This window comes from Pinus tabuliformis, chromosome 4_2, assembly GCF_031772625.1.
Source record: "Pinus tabuliformis cultivar Carrire ecotype Pingquan chromosome 4_2, CPIR1, whole genome shotgun sequence".
NCBI classification, from domain to species: Eukaryota; Viridiplantae; Streptophyta; class Pinopsida; order Pinales; family Pinaceae; genus Pinus; species Pinus tabuliformis.
The window spans coordinates 38,767,561-38,777,565 of NC_142304.1; the positions used below are offsets into that span (position 1 = coordinate 38,767,561).

General features: G+C 39.4%; 1 pseudogene; it reads left to right on the forward strand.

Moving 5' to 3' along the window:
* The first annotated feature begins 9,269 nt into the window (after positions 1 to 9,269).
* LOC149168216 (2-methylpropanoate--CoA ligase CCL4 pseudogene) lies at positions 9,270 to 9,638 on the forward strand (annotated as a pseudogene).
* The last annotated feature ends 367 nt before the right edge of the window (positions 9,639 to 10,005 follow it).

Here is a 10,005-nt window from a genome sequence, read left to right on the forward strand (position 1 = left end):
CTCATTATAGTTTCTGTTCCTTGATTCATTTGCTGCACATTTACAAAGGATTTTTCTGTGTCTTTGTACTGTGAGTGGGTGTTACTTTTACTCATTGAGTCATAGTTGTAATCAGTCTTTTAAAGGGGTGTAATTTTGACAATGAAGAATATGCCTCGAATTACTGAAATATTAGAGTTCTTAAAAACTCTCATACATTCCTCAGATCATGATACAGTGAGAATAAGCAAAGCTTCTTTGGTTGATATTAGAACCTGTTTGTATAATGTACAAGAGAATATTGAGTTTTTGCAGCTTGAGACAAAGCTACAGCAGGAAGAATTACAACAGTGGAGTCATCATTCTGAACCTGTTTCTGTTCAGAAGATTGAAACAGACTCCCATAAACAGCGAGTCAATAATGTTACAGTTCATTCAGATAAAGCAGCAAAGTTACATGCAGATGCAGAGGTTTAGTCTGCACTTCCCAAGCCCATCATCAGACATTGGGAACAGCTTGTCCACAACAAGCACAAAACTGGTCTTGGATATGACAAGGACTTGTCCTTTCATATTCCAGACTATGCCAAGCCCATTCAGTTTCAGAGTGTTGGATTCATTTATGACAGTTCACTTGCTCCTCATAACAGTTCACCTCCAGCCGTTCCAGATTGTGCCCCTCTTCCACAGCAACAACAACAACAACAACAACAGATCGTGAAATGCCAACACTGTGATCGAGTTGGCCATCTGAAAGATCACTATTTTGATCTTCATCCATGTGAGCACTGTCATAAAACTAGCCATTCTTCACACAGATGCTTCAGAAACAAACGTCCTGCAAGAAAAAAGATTCATCTTGGACGGATCGCTTCTTGGCAATGGGCATCAACAGCCAAGAAGATATTCCAAACACATGTCAGAACTTGTTCCAGAATATTGAATAGTCTTGCAGTTGAGTTTTCTCCATCTTCTCACCTTGTACCTGACAGGGGGGGAAATGATGGTCACCTACAAGCTTCAAAGCCACATCAAGCGAGCCTGAGCCACAACCTGCCACACCAGTTTCAGAGTTGTAGCCAGAGACAAAGATGCCTGAACATGCCTTCAGTTGGCAATCTGGGACACTTCCTCTAGCAGAAGACTTCAGCTTCTTGCCAGTTTTGGAAGAGTTCCAGGAATTACAGAGTTGTTGGTCATCCTTAAACCATCACAGATTAAGAACACTTCCTCTAGCAGAAGACTCCAGCTTCTTTCCAGTTTTGGAAGAGTTCCAGGAATTGCATTAAGCATTCCAGAGTTGTTGGTTATCCTTAAACCATCACAGGTTGAGACTTCCCTTTTTAGGTTGAAGTTTTACCTTTTATGCGGGGTGAGACCTCCCTTTTATGGTTGAAGGTTTCCCTCTTTAAAACAATAGGATCACTTCCTCTAGCAGAAAACTTCAGTTTCTTGCCAGTTTTGGAAGAGTTCTGGGAACTACACTAAGCGTTCCAGTGTTGGTGGTCATCCTTAAACCACTACCCTTTTTACCAAAATTTCAAAGAGCACATTCAGCCTAGTGCTGCCATGCATTTTTTGCACATTTTGTATTACAACTCTCTTCTTGGACTCATACATAACCCTTCGGATTAAGGGGGGGAATGTTGGACACCTAATCCTAGTGGGTTAGCGTGGAAGTCAAATGGACAAAAGGAGTCCAAGAGACCTTGGGATCTGAAACCCAAGAGTCACAACATTGTATTATAAATGTACATCTTCTGTTAATAAAAAATGTACTGAATGATTTATCTTTCATATCTTTTGTGCTGTCCATGTGTGTTTAACAGGAATCTATTAAGAATTGGAGGAGAAAATAAGGAATACTGAGTTTTTGGGGTGCAGGAAGATCCATGCCATATCTTAACTCATGAAGAAGTCTGAAATGGTACCCATAAGCTATGTTGTACCTTCCTTCACAAGAGATGTACTTGATAATCTGATAGCTGACCTCATCCCAGGATTAAGGTATGCTTGTTCTCCTGATGCCATTTTTGTCCTCTACAGGATGCTCATCTAGCTGAAAGAAGGTGTTCTTGGCAACTTGACCCAGTGGTTTTTCTTCCCTGTTGTAGGGTAGTCCAAGTGGGAGACTGGTAACCCTGCTGTTGAATTCTGGGGTGATTTCTATAGTGAGACCCCTGAGACTGACAGTGGCATGAGTTTTTGAGTGAGGTGTCAAAGACAAGGCAAATTCCTCTGTTACTTCTTCATCATACCCATGAAGCTTTTCAAAGAAGGGCATCTAATTTGCTCTAGTAAAAAGGGCTACCACCTCTGGGTGTTCATGTAGCCTGGTTGAGTTCAGAGGTTCCTTCCTCATAAATCCCCCTATCATGATGTTCAGAGTCTTTTGGAATATCTCAGGTGAAGAGGGAGACAACAATTTTCAAAAACCAGGAAACAGAGAAAAAACTGTGTTTTTCTTTAAGAAACAGGCATACTTTTTTTTTTTAATGCAATTACTCTTCTCTTCAGGCTTAATTCTTCCCTAAAATTGCATCATTCATTGTATATGTGAGTATCCAAGGTGGAGAAGGAGACAACACTTATTTTTTAGAAACAGGAAACAGATGAAAACTGTGTTTTTTCAAGAAACAGACAGACTTTCGAATGCAATTCCTCTCCTTTTTCAGGCTTAATCCTTCCTTAAAATTGCATCACATCTTGTATATGTGAAAAACAGGGTGAAGAAGAGACAATACTTCAGAAACAAAGAATAGATGAAAACTGTGTTTTTCTTAAGAAGTAGGTATAATTCTTTGAATGCAATTCCTCTCCTTTTTCAGGCTCAATTATATCTTACAACCACATCACCCCTTGTATATATGAAAATGAAAAGTGGGTTTGCACCGAGCGTACCTCTTCGAGCGCAAATTTGGATGAGAATCTCGTTTTTTCTTCTCCAAGACTGCTCACTGGTCCTCCTGTAGAAATGCCTAGAGGTTCTCCTATAGAACTGTTACAACTTCCTATAGAATGCCGATAGCAGAAAAATGGCTGAAAACGATAGAGGATGATGATTTCTCGGTTATGGTGGTGGTATAGAGCTTACTGCAGCTAAGTGGACGAGGATGAAATGGAAGAAAAGGTGGTGAAGGAGTTTCGAGGAGGCATACTTATGTTTTCTTTGAGATATTTCCGCTGATGGTGAGCTGGCAAAAATGTGCGTTGGCATTATTTGGACTGTTGGTCCCTACTGCAGTGTCATCATGAGACTTTATGCTTTCTGCCCGCAATCACTTCCCATCATTTGCGTTGGAGTTCAACATCTGCCACTACCTATCTTTTTGGATATTCCATGAGTTGACTAGACACACATGCAGTGTGATCTCCGGATGAGCACAGTCGAACTGGACGAGGGTGGCCAGTTAACTGGCCACCTTTCGGGTTTAATCTTCAACCATTCCATTCGTTTATGCAGTTTCAAATTATACAGATGCAATAGAGGAATGGGTTTAGACACTTACTTGCAAGTCGAATGTATTGGCTGTGAGGCATCCTTTTGGTTCCTTTTTGCTGCTGCATGCTCGTATTTCAGTTGCTGCATGCCTGTATCTCCTCTACTATATGCTTTCTACTCCTGATGTGTGGCTTGTCTGCTTGTGTAGGTATCCTCTGGCTGGATCTAAGTTGCAGGAGTCTTTTTTAACCTTCAGATTTGCACCCTCATGCTGTTGATGCTAGATTTTAATGGGATAGTGACTTGTTTTGTCCATATCTCCCAAAAAATAGACTGGATTGACCTAAAATTTTCTGAGCATGTTTTCATCATCATTATGCACCTCCGATAGAAAAATTGTGGTCAATGGATGCAAAGATTTCGAGAAAAATTGAAAATGGTTGAAGGTGATGGAGGCTGATTTCTTGGAAACCGTGCACTAGAATTGGCTGAAATTGCTTGGGCCTGTTACTCTCACCCATATTCATCTCCCCATGAAACAGGTTTTTAAATGGATGCATGGATATGAAGAAAATGAAAAAATGGCTGAAGGTGATGGAGGATGATTTCTTGGAAACCGTGCACTAGAATTAGCTAAAATTGCTTGGGCATGTTGCCATCATCCTTATACAACTCCCCATGAAATATTTTTTTAAATGGATGCACGGTTTTCAAGTTAGGGTCAAAACAAATTTCTGCTCTATGTATTTTTGTATGAGAGCATTCTGCAGTTTTTTGGACAGTAAGAAAAAATGAGCTTGGGCTGTAATGCAGACTTGGAAATGATGGAAGAGAGGTTTAAAGATTGAAGGGGGATTTATAAACCTTTTATGAAGCTTCCCTATTCCCCAAACTTCTTTTAAAATCCATTTCTAGCTCTTTGTAGTTTCTACATGAGTCTCCTATAGAAAACACAGTTTTCAGAAAAGAAGCACAGTGAGGTGGAAAGAATGTCAAGAATGATGGAGAAGTGTGAGGGAAGGTAGGAAAGGTGTTGTTATTGGTTTCAGAGCTTTCTTGGCACCTGTTGTTTCTTCTTGAAGTTCTCCTGTAGACCTGCAATAGAACTGGAAATTCATTTTTCTTTTTCTTTTTCTCTCTTTTTTATTTTTGAAAACAACTAGGGCACCTCAAGGAGATTTTCACCCTAATTGCCTGACCTGGGCGCCTCCAAGGGAGGTTTTCACCCAGGGATATTATTCTCTTTTTTATTTTTCTTCTTTCCAACCCATTGACTGCCTCATGGAGGTTTTCAATCAATGAGCCATTCTGAGGCACCTCCAAGGAGGTTTTCACCTTAGATTTTTATTTTTTCTCTTATTTTTCATTTTTTCTTTTTCATTTTTTTCTCTACCCTACCATACTTGAAAAACAAAATCAATTTCAAGTGTAAGAATACTTTCAATGGAGCCATGTGCACATCGAGATGATAGACAAAATGACGTGGAGGCTTGAAATGCATGCTTTGACAGGTATCCAGATTTCAGAGACCAAATGATTTGACTTTGAAGGGATAGCATAGTTGAGGAAGAGAGTATTGTTGCAACTTAATGACTGTCTTGAACCATATTTGAATATAGTTGTGTTGTCCTTGGTCCTTTTGCTGATCTGGATCATTCTTCACGTCACCTTCTACCATGACCTTCACATCTTCCTCTTTTTGCTGATTTTTCTCTTGAATACACGGAGGATTTGATGGTAACCATGAGGGAGCTCTCTCAATCTCTGATTTTGATGTCCTCTCTTCATCAAGTGTAGCCAATGGTTCTTTGACCTTCTCTTTTGCATCTTCTTCTATTGGATGTGGTCCTTCAATGATACCAATATAATCTCTTTTTTTCAATACTCTTTCTGAGCTATGGTGAATATCATTAAGCTCAAGAGGAGTCGTTTGGAAGTGTTGTACCTCAACATTATAATTGGGTTGAGCTAATCCAATGTGCGGGTTTGGAAATGGTGGATCCGCACTATATACTTGGTGGGCCTGTCTGCTATTAAGGTTCGGGTTCAGCTAGGCAGGCATTTGGGGTTGCCTTGGTGGAGCAGGAGGAAATGGTTGTGGTTGAACAGGTGGTGGAGTCAAAAGAGCAAGCAGAGAGTTGTACTAGGGCCCCCACCCCTGATGAGATGCATTCCACTGATGTTGCGGCTGAGCATAGGGTTGAAATGAATAGGTGGCTGGTTGGGCATGATATGGAGATGTGAATGACCAAGGAGGAGGTGTGGACCAGGAAGAATGAGCAGGGGGGCCGCAAGAAGATATGGATGCGACTTGGTTGGGGTTGTAGTATGCTTGAGATGTCCCTTGCATCCCCTGCTGATATGGTCTAGGTCCATGCGGCCTCTTTTGGTTTATGTAATAGATCTGTTCAGTGACTACTTTAGCCCCTTGGTATACAACTTTAAGTCCAGGCAAGGATGGGCACTTATCTATAGAATGATTTTCTTCGCAGATTGAACAAACCTCTATAGAGTTCAATGGGCATTCATTCCTAGGATGCCTCCTGGTGCATCTAGGGGAAAAAATGGCTAAAGCCCTCTCTACTTCCTCTTGTCTTCTTTTGATATGCATGGCAAGAATTTGCAGCATCTCACTTTTGAGGTCTTCCAGCATGCTTCCAATTTCACCTTTAATGGATGAATTGGAAGAAAAGCTACTGCTCCCAACATTTCTGTTTTCAGCCATTGGCTCCAAAGGAATGTTTTCTTCTTGTTCTTCCCCTATAGGTTCTTCAAATATGTTTGGCTGTTACCTAAGGGTGTTTCTTGATTGCAGCCACCGAAAAAGAGAGAAGGTTGGCTATGTGAAGTAGTGGGAGTGTTGGGCAAACATTTTTCTGAATTATCTCTACTCCTACGAGGCATGAAATGAAATCTTTTTGGTTGGTTTTTTTTGTTTTTTTTTTTTTCTTTCTACTTGTACCTGCAAAACTGAAATTGATTGAACAAACAAATTGCAACTACTGAAATGAACTTGCTGAAATGAAATGGCAGAATTGAAATGAAAGCAAGGAAATGACTAATCTACTTGTGCTGGAATGGAAATTGCAGAATTGAAATGAAAGCGAGGAAATGACTAATCTACTTTGCTGAAATAGAAATTGCAGAATTGAAATGAAGGCAAGGAAATGACTAATCTACTTTTGCTGAAATGGAAATCACATAATTGAAAGAACTAATCTACTTTTACTGAAATGGAAATTGGAGAATTGAAAGAACTAATCTACTTTTGCTGAAATGGAAATTGCAGAATTGAAATGAAAGCAAGGAAACGCAGATATCGAAAGAACAACTACTCAACTTTTGTTGAAAAAAACTACTTAGCAGAATGTTGTAGTAGAAAATAGAAGAAAAGCAATAATCACAAAATACAATGATGCTTCCCCGGCAACGGTGCCAAAAAGTGGTGAACACCAGTATTGCAGCAATAATGCTGCAACTCCTGGGGCTTCCTATTTTACTTTTATCAACCCGGTAGTTCATAACAAACTTGGAAGCGAGGGTGCTATATGCACAAGTACTAACTATTACTGTAGGCTATCACTTGGTCAGCTGGCGCAAGATCACTAGCAGCTTAAGACAACTTCTATGAATTCTCAGAAGAAGCTTTTAACTGTGATGAAAGAAAGCTAACTCTATGGAGGCTATTCTATTTGCAGAAAGAGAAGGAAAACTTAAATGTAACGCAAACCCTAGCAAACCCTAACTTATCATACTAACCCTACTTTTGCAGAAAAAGAAGTAGAAACTGATGAAATGAGTGCCATTGACTACTGAAAAGGTAAATTGCATTTATTCAAGCTACTTCTAAAAAGAAATGAGAAGGAAACATCTTTTTGTGCTTTTGAGTATTTTTATGTGAAATTATTATGCTTGTGATTTATCTGGTTGTGATTGTGTAGAGGGTTGGTGGAAAAGGGAGATGGAGTTGGTTGTTGCAGAGGTGGAGGAAGGTGTGGAGAGGTCTTAAGAAGCCCCTAGTACCCTTCTAAATACTTCCATTGCGATTGGATTTCGAAAAATCACTAACAGGAAATTCTATAGGAGGCTGGAGGGATCTACAGGAGGATCTACAAGAGGAGGCCGAGAGCTATTTTTGGAGTTTTGAAGGTGGAAAAATGATGGGAAAGGGGAATTGAAGTCTATATGAAGGTTTTTTAGTTGTCTAGAACTTGGCAAGGAATATCAAAAACGAACGTGATGGTTGGATTTATTCAAAGGACGAAAGGAAAGCTTATGGAGAAAACACAGAAATTAGGGCAGATTGGCGAAATGTTGTGATTGACTTGGGAAATCTATGAGAAGTGAGTTGGTGTTGGCTGTTGCATGGATGGATGGTGAGTTGGAAGGTCCTGCAAGAGATCTGCACAAAAACTGATCAAAGAAAGAACTAACTATACCATGAAAATAGAGATTTCTCTAGCTTGACCCAATTTTTGACCTACAAACAGAAAATGTTGAACAGTAACCTGTGAACAAAAAAGCATGCGGAGAGAACTATGGTAAAAGGATAGAAAATGATCTAAGCAACTGAATCTAAACCAATATCTAGCTTTCCAAATCAAAATATCACACTAGCAGTTGCATGGAAGAGAAAAAAATGTGTTTTTGGTGGCAGCAGTAGTGCCTTGACCTCAAATCATAGTCCCAGGAAGGGAGAAAGGAGATCAAAGCCTATTGTTGGCCTTTTTGAATCTTATTCTGTCACTGCAGTAACCTAGTTGATCAACTGAAACAAAACAACTATACTAACCATCAAAAGCAACCTAATCTAGCAAAGTAAAATGAATCTATGCAATAGAAATTAACGGATAAACTGAAGCAAAAACATATAAGTACACAGTAGGAGGTGCTGGACAACTTGGGTTGAGCCATAACCCAAGAGCTTCATCCCTATGAAAGAGATTAGTGCTAGCTCAAAAACTGTTTCATCTCCATTATCAAAAATAGCAGTTACATTACATAAATTGTTCTCAAAAGGAACTTGAAAATGAGCTGAACACAATGCTGCACAAAAATGCAAAAATCAACTAATAAATGGATAACATCCAACTAACCTACTGAGGCACTAAACCCCACTATTTATACAAATGGAATCCTCCAACATTCCTCCTAAAATCAAGGGGCTCGGCTTGTGGAACTAGAGATAGACAACAGTTCTTCTTGACTTGCTCGGCTGCCCCCTTGGATGCATCAATGTGGTTGTTTGTGCTCCGAGTTTCTGATGGAGGATTCGAGGTATGGAGTCATAAATGAGGTGACACCCTACTACAAATTCTCTCCCTTTTTTCCCTTGAATATTGGCTGCCAAATGCTCATTAATCCTTTGAATTTGTCCAAAAATTGACCAAAAATCTGCATAAAGCACACATTAGACTTCATGGCATAATGACTAACCCAATTCACTCTATTAGCATAAACATAATAAAAAACATGCAATAAACTAATAAGAATGGTGGATTAAGCTGAGTTAGGAGGCTAAATGAGCCCATATAATTACCCATTTCTGGGGCTCATCAACAATCATTTAGTCATGAAAAAAATCTAGAACTTTTTGAAAATGGTCAGACAAAGCTTTTATCTACCTTTTTCATCTCCCTCTACCTGTAACATCTGTCCACATAGTTAACCATGACATCTATCCACATTCGACATTCCAAATATTCACCACCATTTTCGCCCGCGACTCAGAGAAAGGTTGTCCTCGGATATTCCTATTCTTCAAACCCCATCTCAAAACGATGGGTGAGGTTATGCTGAGAGGAAGCGATGTGATCATGGGATATCTCAGAAAAGCACAACCAAAGCCATGGAAGGTGGCTTGTTCAACACGGGCGACTTGGGAGTGAATCACTCAGATGGTTATCTCGAAATAAAGGATCGTTCCAAACACATTATAATCTCTGGGGGAGAAAACATTAGCAGTGTGGAGGTTGAGTCAGTGTTGCATGGTCATCCCATGATTGAGGCTGCTGTGGTGGGGAGGCCTGATCCCTTCTCAGGAGAGACCCCATGTGTCTTTGTGAGTAACAAAGTAGAAGCAAGCAATGCTAATTTTTGTGGCATAATGATATTAGAGGCAGAGATGACTTTGTTCTGCAGAGAGCAGCAACCTCACTACATGGTTCCCAAAACTGTGGTGTTTCAAGAATTCACGGCTGAAGACGTCCACCGGTAAAATTCAAAAGTTTATTCTCAGGAAAATAGTGAAATGTTCTTAGATGAGCTCTTCGCTAGGTGGCATTGGTAGAATGTATTCTACCTTCACATAATTGTCATTTATATATCCTAGTTATGCTTATCGCATTGTATGCTAATCACACCGGTAAGATGTTGGTTTTCTCGGTACTTAAATTCTACAAACATTTATTTAATTTTTACTTATTTAATTCTATTATATATTAATTATTTAAAATCATGTGTCTACCCTTCCTTATGATGTCTATTTGAGTATATATATATATATATATACCTACATCAAAATCAATTTTGACAACTAATTACAAATTTTCACATCAAATATATTTGAAATGCAACGAAAACCA